This window comes from Zalophus californianus, chromosome 6 (assembly GCF_009762305.2).
Source record: "Zalophus californianus isolate mZalCal1 chromosome 6, mZalCal1.pri.v2, whole genome shotgun sequence".
Taxonomy (NCBI): Eukaryota; Metazoa; Chordata; class Mammalia; order Carnivora; family Otariidae; genus Zalophus; species Zalophus californianus.
This window is the reverse complement of record NC_045600.1, coordinates 4215287-4225695: the sequence shown is the minus strand read 5'-3', so window position 1 is coordinate 4225695 and position 10409 is coordinate 4215287. Positions and strand designations below refer to the sequence as shown.

The 10409-nt window shown below is 32.9% G+C and overlaps 1 long non-coding RNA gene, 7 other non-coding genes and 1 pseudogene across 8 annotated transcripts; all 9 read left to right on the top strand.

The window, feature by feature from the left end:
- Positions 1-233: 233 nt before the first annotated feature.
- Positions 234-10093, top strand: LOC113910145. Its single transcript, XR_003515935.2, has 6 exons — positions 234-1008; positions 1916-1999; positions 2879-2966; positions 3797-3882; positions 8188-8272; positions 10018-10093. It is a non-coding gene; the product is annotated as an uncharacterized LOC113910145 (long non-coding RNA).
- Positions 353-427, top strand: LOC113910769. Its single transcript, XR_003516258.1, has one exon. It is a non-coding gene; the product is annotated as a small nucleolar RNA SNORD113/SNORD114 family (small nucleolar RNA).
- LOC113910731 lies at positions 1352-1423 on the top strand. Its single transcript, XR_003516226.1, has one exon. It is a non-coding gene; the product is annotated as a small nucleolar RNA SNORD113/SNORD114 family (small nucleolar RNA).
- On the top strand, positions 2323-2395 carry LOC113910755. The gene has a single exon (XR_003516246.1). It is a non-coding gene; the product is annotated as a small nucleolar RNA SNORD113/SNORD114 family (small nucleolar RNA).
- Positions 3297-3371, top strand: LOC113910737. The gene has a single exon (XR_003516232.1). It is a non-coding gene; the product is annotated as a small nucleolar RNA SNORD113/SNORD114 family (small nucleolar RNA).
- LOC113910748 lies at positions 4194-4266 on the top strand. Its single transcript, XR_003516239.1, has one exon. It is a non-coding gene; the product is annotated as a small nucleolar RNA SNORD113/SNORD114 family (small nucleolar RNA).
- Positions 5150-5224, top strand: LOC113910752. Its single transcript, XR_003516243.1, has one exon. It is a non-coding gene; the product is annotated as a small nucleolar RNA SNORD113/SNORD114 family (small nucleolar RNA).
- Positions 6420-6480, top strand: LOC113910767 (annotated as a pseudogene).
- Positions 8749-8820, top strand: LOC113910739. Its single transcript, XR_003516234.1, has one exon. It is a non-coding gene; the product is annotated as a small nucleolar RNA SNORD113/SNORD114 family (small nucleolar RNA).
- Positions 10094-10409: the final 316 nt, after the last annotated feature.

The window sequence follows — 10409 nt, the reverse complement described above, 5'->3', positions numbered from 1 at the left end:
AATTATTCTATAGATAGAAGTTAGGAATATTCAAGTTGTTGATTTTTTTTAACTTTTATTCGTTTAGTTGAGAGAGAGAAAGTGAGAGAGAGAGAAATAGAGCACAAGAGTGGGGAGGGTCAGAGGGAGAAGCAGACTCCCCGCTGAGCAGGGAGCCCGATCTGGGGCTCCGTCCTGGACTCCAGGATCATGACCTGAGCCGAAGGCCGCTGCTTAACTGACTGAGCCACCCAGGTGCCCTGAAGGTGTTGATTCTTTAGTTTTTGTTAATCATGTATTTTACTGTAATCAATGAATTAATGATTGAATTGATACAAATGTAGAAATGAATGAAAAGAAAGTGGGTCTTCTATCTACCTATGATAATGACTCGTGGCAGATGAGTTTTGGATGATGAATACTATTTATTGAGAATGTTGAGGTCTAATTCACTATATAGTCTTTCTCTCTGTTTATTTGATCCTATGGACAGATGTTTGGAAAGCACAAAGATAATGGTTTTACTGGGTTCATAGATTTAGATTTATTATTACAAATGGATCAAGGATAGAACCATTGAAGAATATGAATATCAGATAAATATAAAATCGTAAAGAATTGTCCAACTGTGAAGACCTGTGTTTAGGCAAGAAATATTAATAAAAATTGTAAACACTGACACCCATCAAGAATTAAATGTATCAAGAGTGTCACTTCTTTAGTCAATGATCATTTAGACATGAACAATTAAGAGTCAATTTTATTGTTCTGGGTCAATCTTAAGTTTGAGGATCTTTGTTATTGTTGTTAAAAGAAAAAAATCAATGTTATGAAATATTCATAGATATCTAAATGAGTAAATGAAATGTGGAAAGCAAGGATCAATGGAAATAAAAGCTTTATTCTATTTTTTTTATCATCGACTGTGCTTTTCATGTTTCAAAATGGACACATTTGAGCTGATTTAAGCATATTCCATGGTGGCGAGCTCAGTGGTTGCATTTCTGTGTTAGAAGCACAGAGAACAATGTGAGTAATAATCCAGTTTCTTGTCTTGGTTTCAATGATTATTTTATTCAGTGTATTCAGTATTATTTGAGAGTTCCATGTAGTAGAATCACAGACGGCCAACAATAGCTCAGTGATAAATATTGAATTTTATAAAACATTATATTGGTTTAATGCATAAATAAATAACAGCATAATTTTAAAAGAGATCTATTGATGTGAGAATGATTCTATTTACAGATTAAGGATATCATGACTTTTCTTGGGCTTTTGTGAATGATAGGGTTTCAACATTATTACTAGTGATCTAATGAATTAGTCAATGGACAATGTAGAATTGAATGAAGGAAAAGAGGGACAATAATGGATCGATGATGACCACTGGTGGCGTATGAGTCGCGTACGATGAATACGTGTCTGGAACTCTGAGGTCCAACCGAAATGGAATCTGGTTTATTGTCCTGTTTGAGGTGATTCCATAGACAGATATCAAGAATATACAAAGATCTTGGTTTTGGTTCTTATGTTCATGCATTTTCTTCCAATTTTTAGAACTGGATTGATGAAATAATCAATAAACAAACATATAAATAAATAAAGATGAAAGCAGTGAAATCTTGTCCAATTACAAAAGTATGTGGTTAGGTAATGAAGAGTATTAGTGTGTATTTAAAATGCTGATGTCTATAAGGGAATCTGTGGTACGGGACTTGTTCTTTGAGGATGATATGATTGTTGATAAGTAGTAGTCAATGTTCATATTCTTTAATAGCTAGATTGATGCTGTTCATTTGCTTATGAGATAATAAAATATGCATTATTGCAATTCACTGCTTAATAAGTGACTAAATAAAAAATGGGATGGAAGGACCAGTGAACATAATATCTCAATTCTTTTTTTTATCTTGCTCTACTGTGTACTCTTCAGAATGGACACACTTGAGCTGATTTAACATCTTCCATTATCCTGAGTTCTATGGTTGCCTCTATAATAGGAGGATGGGGGATTGGTGTAAGTAACAGTTGAAATTATTTTCTTGGTTTATGTGTTTTTTTAAGGTAATTTGCTGTATTATTAAAAACTACACTATATAATGAAAAGAGGCACTGTGTTTCAGTGATAAATATGGGATATATAAACTATTATGATTAATCTATGCATGGGAGACTGAGGATAATTAAAGAGATATATTGATGTGAGAATTATCTAGGTAGGAATCGGGTTATATAAGTTCTTCCTCAGTTTTTGTGAATTACAGCATTTAAAATTATTAATGAATTAATGATTTACTCAATAAAGAATTAGAAATGAATGAAGGTAGAGAGGTAGAATACTGTGTCAACAATGACCACTGGTAGCATATGAGTCATATATAAAGAATACATGTCTGGAACTCTTGAGGTCCACCAGAAGAGAAATCTAGTTTATTCCCATTGTTTGAAGAGATCCTGTATGGACAGATGTCCAGAATTTGTATGGATCTTGTTTTTGGTGTTAGTGCTCATGCACTTTCTTTCAATTTTTATAATTGGATCAGTTAAATAATCAATAAACATAAAGAGTAATGTAATGAAGTATTGTCCAATTATAGAAATATGCGATTATGCAAGAAATACTATTAACATCCTATGAAAACTCTGAAGTTTAATTAGAAGTAAGAGCTACATGACTTACATTTATGGCTAAGGATGCCAGAGGTAGTATAAGTCATAGACAATGCTCAGGTTCTGGGTCATTGGTAAAGTCAAAGTTGTTCATTTTCTTAAGAGAAAAAATTATTACACCAAATTAATAGTTGACCAATAATGGATTTAATGAAAGGTTAAAAGCAATGATCAATAGAGAATGTCTTGACTATTTTTATGGTATGCTCTGCTTTATACTCCTCAGGATGGACAAGCTAGACCTGCTTTAAGGATTCTCCCCTGATCAAGAGCCTTAGGGTTGTATTTTTGTATTGGGAAGACAGGAGACAAATGTGAGTAATAGTCAAAGTTCTTGTCTTGTTTGGTATTTTGCTAAGGATATTCATTGTATTAATACAAAATATGAATTATAATCAAAGAAGGCCAGCTGTGTCCTAGTGACAAATGTAGGATTAAAGTGAAGCATTACATTGATTAAAGCGTTTATGAAAAACAGGATAACTGATGAGAGATACAGTGATGTGTGAATGATTCTAGATTCATACTATGGATAACAGATTTCTTCATGTTTTGTGAATCATATAGTTTTAAATGGTAATTAGTGAATGAATGAATTAATCAGTAAACAATGTAGAAATGAATGAAGAGAAAGTGGTCTTTTCTGGATCAATGATGATAACTGCCAGCGTATGAATCATGGATGATGAATGATACGTGTCTGGAACTCTGAGGTCCAACACAAAAGAGATGTGGTCTTTCTCTTCATGCATTTCCATTCTTGATTATAATCAGATCAATGAGATATCAATAAGGAAATACATTACAAAAAATGAATTGTAGAAATGTCCGATTTTAAAAATATATGAGGCAAGAAGTTCTACTAATATAATTTGAAAACACTGAAGTCCAAAGAGAAATAAATGGTACATGTCTGTCCCCTCTTTGGCTCAGATGATATAGATAGGACAAATTATAGACAGTTTTTATATTCTGGGTCACTGGGAAGTTCAAAGTAGTACATTTTTGTAAAAGATAATGAAATAAATATTTTCCAGTAATGATTTCCTAAGTGCCTGACTAAATGAAAGATAAAGCAAGGATCAATGGAAGAATATCTCATTTTTTTTTTTTTTTATCATCTGCTCTGTTCCGTATTCCTCAGAATGGACAAACTCCAGCTGATTGTAACATTCTTCCAAGGTCATGAGCCCTCTGGTTGCATCTATGTTGGAGGAGCATGGAGACCCCGTGAGTAAGACTCAAAGCTTTTGTTTTGGTTTATTTAGGGCTGTTAAGTGTATTTTCAAAAGTATTAAATATAATCAAAAGGCAAAACATAATAGTGTTTAATACCAGATTGATATGAAGCATTATGTTTACTTATCCATAAATATAACACTGAGGTCAGTTAATGAAAGAGATTTAGTCTCTGTAATATTATAGAGACATATGTTAGGAATGTTGAAGGATCATATCTTATATTTTAATTTATGTGTATTTTTTGATTAATGAATTAATAAATAAATGTTTATGAGAATGGAAAGAAAGAGGGCCAGTCTTGGACCATTGATGACAACGGGTGGCGAATGAGTCATATATGATGAATGCTATGTGTCTGGAACTCAGATCTGATACAAAAGTAATCTAGTCTGTTTCTCCTGTGTTTAAGGATCCTATGTACAGATGTCAGTAATAAACAAGGATTTTGTTGTTGATCTTTGTGTTTTTTTAAGGTGAATGAATTTTAGTAATTAATTCATAAAACCATGAATGGTAGGATAAATAGATGTATAAATGAATAAATTTGAAGAGGTATTATTTTTTGGTAAATATATACCAAGGTAAAAGTATTAATATACATTAGAATGGATATAAAGGGACCAAGTGTATTATATCTTTGATAAGGTTGATATGAATGATGAAATTCTGTAGCCAGTTATTTACTTTCTGATTTAGGTCCACCTTTGAAGTTTATTTTTATGGTGAAAATAAATATATCCATTAAATTAATAAAGGCTTAAACGATTATAAAAATGAATGCTGGCTCCATGGATCAGCGGAAAGGCTCAGCCTTTCCATCCCCTTCTCTGTTTTGTCCTCTTCAGAACAGGTGCTTGAGCCGATTTCGTCTTCTGTGGGATTGGGATTGTCACATGACATTCCTTTTGTGTTAGGAAAATGGAACAAGGAGAGTAATGGTCAAAAATTTTGTTTTGTTTTGGGTCATTTGTTTGTGTTCATGGCATTATTAAAAAGTAAGAGTATAATAAAAAGTTTCACTATGGCCTACTGATAAATATGATATAAAACATATTCATTAATTTATTACATAGCATTGAGGTTGATTAATGAAAGAAATATAACCTACGTTGGCAATGATTCTAAGTTAGAAGTTAAGGGCATTCAGGCATCTTATTCTTCACTTTTTGTGAATTATACTCCTTTTAATATTTTCAATGAATTAATGATTTAATCAATACAAGTATAGAAAGGAATTAAGAAAAAGTGGGTCTCATTGACCAGTGATGATGACAGGTGATGGATGAGTCATGGGTCATGAGCAATACGTGTCTGGATATCTGAGGTCCAACATAATAAATGGACTATTCCTTCTGTTCTATTTGATCCTGTACATGGATGTTAGGAACATACAAAGATCAGATTCTTCTTTTGAATTTATAAATTTGGGTTTGTTATTATTAGTGGATCAATGATAGAACCATTAAGGAAATATACGTAATAGGTAAAAAAGAGAGGGAGAATAATTATCCAACTATGAACGTATGGTGAGACAAGAAATAATATAATTGAAAATATTTATGTCCATTAAGAAATACGTGGAGAAAGGGTGTTACCTCCTTAGCTAAGAGTTATACAGGTAAGTGAGTCTAGTCTTTCTGAGTCAGTGTCAAGTTTGAGGTTGTTCTTTTTGTTAAGAGAAAAATAGATTAATATCATGAAATTAGTGAGTAAATGAAATATGAAAAGCAAGGATCAGTGGAGATAGGGTCTTAACTTTCTTTTTTTTATCATTGACTGTACTTCTCTGAACAGACACACTAAGCTGACTAAACATTGTTTTATGGTGGTGAGCTCCATGATTGCATCTGTATGGTAGAAGCAAAGAGACCGATTGAGTAGTAGTCAAGTTCTTGTCTTGGTTTCAGCTATGTTTTTTTTTAAGGATATTTGGTATATTTTTAAAAGTGCTATAGAGAGTCAAAGGTAGCTAACTGTGGCCTAGTGACAACTATTGAATTCCTATGAAACATTATATTGATTATTACATGCATGAAATTTAAGATAATTTTTTCCACATTTTATTTTTTATTTTATTTATTTTATTATATCACAGCCTGGCTAGCTCAGCCAGTAGAGCATGAGACTCTTATTATATCACAGATGAAATTTAAGATAATTCATGAAAGAGATATATATATATATATTTTTTAAAGATTTTATTTATTTATTTGAGAGAGAGAATGAGAGATAGAGAGCACGAGAGGGAAGAGGGTCAGAGGGAGAAGCAGACTCCCCGCTGAGCAGGGAACCCGATGCGGGACTCGATCCCGGGACTCCAGGATCATGACCCGAGCCAAAGGCAGTCGCCTAACCAACTGAGCCACCCAGGCGCCCATATATTGATATAAGAATGATTCTATACACCGATTAGGGGTATCGTGACTCTTGTGTTATTCTGAATAATAGGGTTTTAAATTATTGTTAGTGAATTGAGTTAGTCAATAAACAATGTAAAACTGAATGAAGGAAAAGAGGGACAATATTGGATCAGTGGTGGCATAGGAATCGTATATGATGAATACTGTCTGCAACTGTGAGGTCCAACACACAAAAAATGTAGCCTATTCCCATCGTTTGATGAGATCTTATATATAGATGTCAGGAATATGTGAGGATTTTGTTTTTAGTGTTGTGTTCATGCATTTTTATTCTGTTATTTGGACAAATGATTAATAAATAAATCTATAATCTATAATCTTGTTTTTGGTCTTTTATGTTGATACATTCTATTTTTTTTTAAATTGGATCAATGAAATAAGAAAGAAAGAAAGAAGTACGAAGTGGGTGAGATATTGTGCAGTTACAAAAATATGTGGTTAGACAAGAAATACTGTTAATATATTTTGAAAACAGATATCTATTAGGAAATATATGATATAATGGTGTTATTCTTTGAGTAACTGTCAGTGTTCATGCTGTTTCTCAATTACAAGATACTGTTTATTTTCTTAAGAAAAATATAATACACATTATCCCAATTCATTGCTTATTGAGGATGGACTGAATGGAAGGTGGAATGCAGGGACCAATGATCATAAGGTCTCAATTTTTTTTAATCATCTGCTCTGTCTTGTACTCCTTAGAATGGTCACCCTCGGCTGAGGTAGACAATCCCACCATAGTCACGAGCTCTGTGGTTGCATCTATGTACTAAGAGCATGGAGAACAATGTGGGTAATAGTCAAAATTCTTTCCTTGATTTTGTGGTCTTTTAAAAAAAGATTTTAGGGGCACCTGGGTGGCTCAGTTGGTTAAGCAACTGCCTTCGGCTCAGGTCATGATCCCAGGGTCCTGGGATCGATCCCCACGTCGGGCTCCCTGCTCAGTGGAGAGCCTGCTTCTCCCTCTCCCTCCGCCTGCTGCTCTGCCTACTTGTGCTCTCTCTCTGTCTCTCTGTCAAATAAATAAAGAAAATAAAAAAAAATAAAAAAAGATTTTAGCTGCATGATTAATAATGTGATATAAAGTTAAGGATCACAACCATAGGCAGATAGTAAATTTGAGGCTAATTATGAAGCATTATATTAATTAATCTATATAGGAAACATTTTGGTTAATTAATGAAAGATATCGTCAGTAGGAAGTCATTCTAAAGACAATGTTGGAGATATTTAAGGCTCTTATTTCAAGTTTTTGTGGTCTCTAAGCATTTATTTTATTGTTATTAGTTAATTGATGAATTAGTCAATAAAAACATGTAGACATTAATGACTATAATGAGGCCCAAATGTGACTGCTCATGTATGAATCTGGAACTCTGGGGCAAACATGGAAATTAATTAGTCTGTTCCCTCTTTTGGAATTGTTTCAGTGAAGAAATGTCTGGAATGTAAAATGATCATATTCTCATAGTGATTTTATGGACATAGATTTGTTGTTATTAGTAGAATAATGATGGAATTATTAAACAAATACAAATAAATATGTAAAGAATAAGAGGGTGGAATATTGTCTAACTATTAAAGTTTGTGGTGAGGCAAGAGATTTTAGTAATAACCATTGAAAACAGTGATACCCATTAAGAGGTAAATGGACAAGTTTCTCACTTCTTTGAGGTCAGATATACTCTGATAAGGAAGAGTGAATTTTATCAATTTTGGTAGTGAAATTGAGTTTTTCCTTTTGTAAAATAAAAATATATGCATATTAAAAAATAAATAAATACTGACTATATGAAATATGGGGAGCAAGGATCAATGGCAGTTAAGTCTCAGTTTTTTTCTATCATTTGCTCTGCTCTGTCACCCTCAGAATGGATGCACTGGAACTGATTAAAGCATCTTCTATGGTCGTGAGCTCCTGGTTGCCTCTGTATAAGAAGAGGACAGAGGTTAATGTGAGAAATAGTTAAAATTCCTTTCTTGGTTTCCATCTGTGTGTGTTTTTTTCTTTAAGTGGGCTCCACGCCCAATGTGGAGCCCAGCATGGGGCTTGAACTCACAACCCTGAGGTCAAGACCTGAGCCAAGATCAAGAGTCAGATGCTTAACCGACTGAGCTGCTCAGGCACCACTCCATGAGTTTTTTTTTAAGATAGTTCACTGTATTATTAAGAAGTGTGAAATATAATTTAAAAAGGCAACTGTATCTCAGTGATAAATATGGAATATATGAAACATTGATTGATCCATGTGTAGAAAACTGAGGATAATTAATAAAAGAGATGCACTGATACGAGAATAATCTATGTGTAGGTTAGGGATACAAAGGCACTTCTAGGGTTTCGTTTATCATAGCATTCAGAAAGTTATTATTAATGAATTAATGTTTTAATCAATAAATAGAAATGAATGAAGAAAAAGAAGGACAGTATTGGATCGATGATGACCACTGGTGGCATATGAGTCATACGTGATGAATACATGTCTGGAAATCTGAGGCCCAACACAAAAGAGATGTGATCTTTCTCGTCATACATTTCTATCCTTTGTTAAAATTGGATCATTGAAATATCACCGTGGAAATATGTATTTCAAAAAGCTGAATTGTAGAAGCAATGTCCAATTTAAAAAATATGTGGGAGACAAGAAATACTATTAATATGTTTAGAAAACACTGAAGTCCAAAGAGAAATAAATGGTACCTGAATGTAACCTCTTTGGAGGACAAATTATAGACAATGTTTATGATTTGGGTCAGTGCGAAGTTCAAAGTAGGTTCATTTTCTTAAGAGAAAAATGATATAGGGGCGCCTGGGTGGCTCAGTCGTTAGGCCTCTGCCTTCGGCTGAGGTCATGGTCCCAGGGTCCTGGGATCGAGCCCCACATTGGGCTCCCTGCTCTGCAGGAAGCCTCGTTCTCCCTCTCCCACTCCCCCTGCTTGTGTTCTCTCTCTCCCTATGTCTCTCTCTGTCAAATAAATAAATAAAATCTAAAAAAAAAAAGAAAAATGAAATAGACTTCAAATAATGATTGCCTAAATGCCTGACTAAATGAAAGATGTAAGTCTAGGATAAATGGAATAATGTCTCCTCTTTTATCATCTGCTCTGCTCTGTACTCCTCAGAATGGACACACTCCAACTGACTGTAATATTCTTCCAACTTCATGAACCCTCTGGTTGTATCTATGTTTTAGGACCATGGCAACCACATGAGTAATAGTCAAAGTTCTTGTCTTGGCTTGAGTGGTTTAAGGCTGTTTACTGTATTATTCAAAAGTATTAAAAAATACTATTAAAAATATTATCAAAGAAGATAAAATATGCCAATGTTATGTATTAGGTTGATATGAAGCGTTATTTTATTTATCCATTTATTTATTTTATCTTTATATATTTCATTTTATTTACATATTTATATATTTATATTTTATATATTTTGTATTATATTGTAACTATATTTTAAAATATTTAATATTTCACTTACATATTTTATGTATTTAGTTATACATTCTATTATATACTTATAGAAATTTTATATATGTACAATATATAAAATTTTTATTTATTTATAAAATATATATTATACAAAGTAAGATAAAAAATAAATACCTAAATCCTGAGCCTATGAAATAAAGAGCAAGGCTCTATGGCAATTAAATCTCATTTTTAAAAATCACTTGCTCTGCTCTGTCCTCCTTAGAATGGATGCACTTGGGCTGATCTCATACCTTTATGGGCGTGAGCTCTGTGGTTCCCTCTATGTAATTGGAAGATGCAGATTAATGTGAGTAACAGTCAATGTTCTATTCTAGGTTAAGAGTTTTTTAAAGGTAGTTCACTGTAGTGTTTAAAAGTACAAAATGTACTTAAAGAGGGCAATGTATCTGAGTGATAAATATAGGATATATGAAAATTACATTAATTAATCCACGTTTGGAAAACTGAGGATAATTAATGAAAGAGACACATTGATATGGGAATAATCTGTGTAACAGATTAGGAATGCAATAACTCTTCTTGGGTTTTGGTGAATCATAGTGCTTAGAAATTATTAGTAGTGAATTAATTTAATCATTAAACAAGGAGAAATGA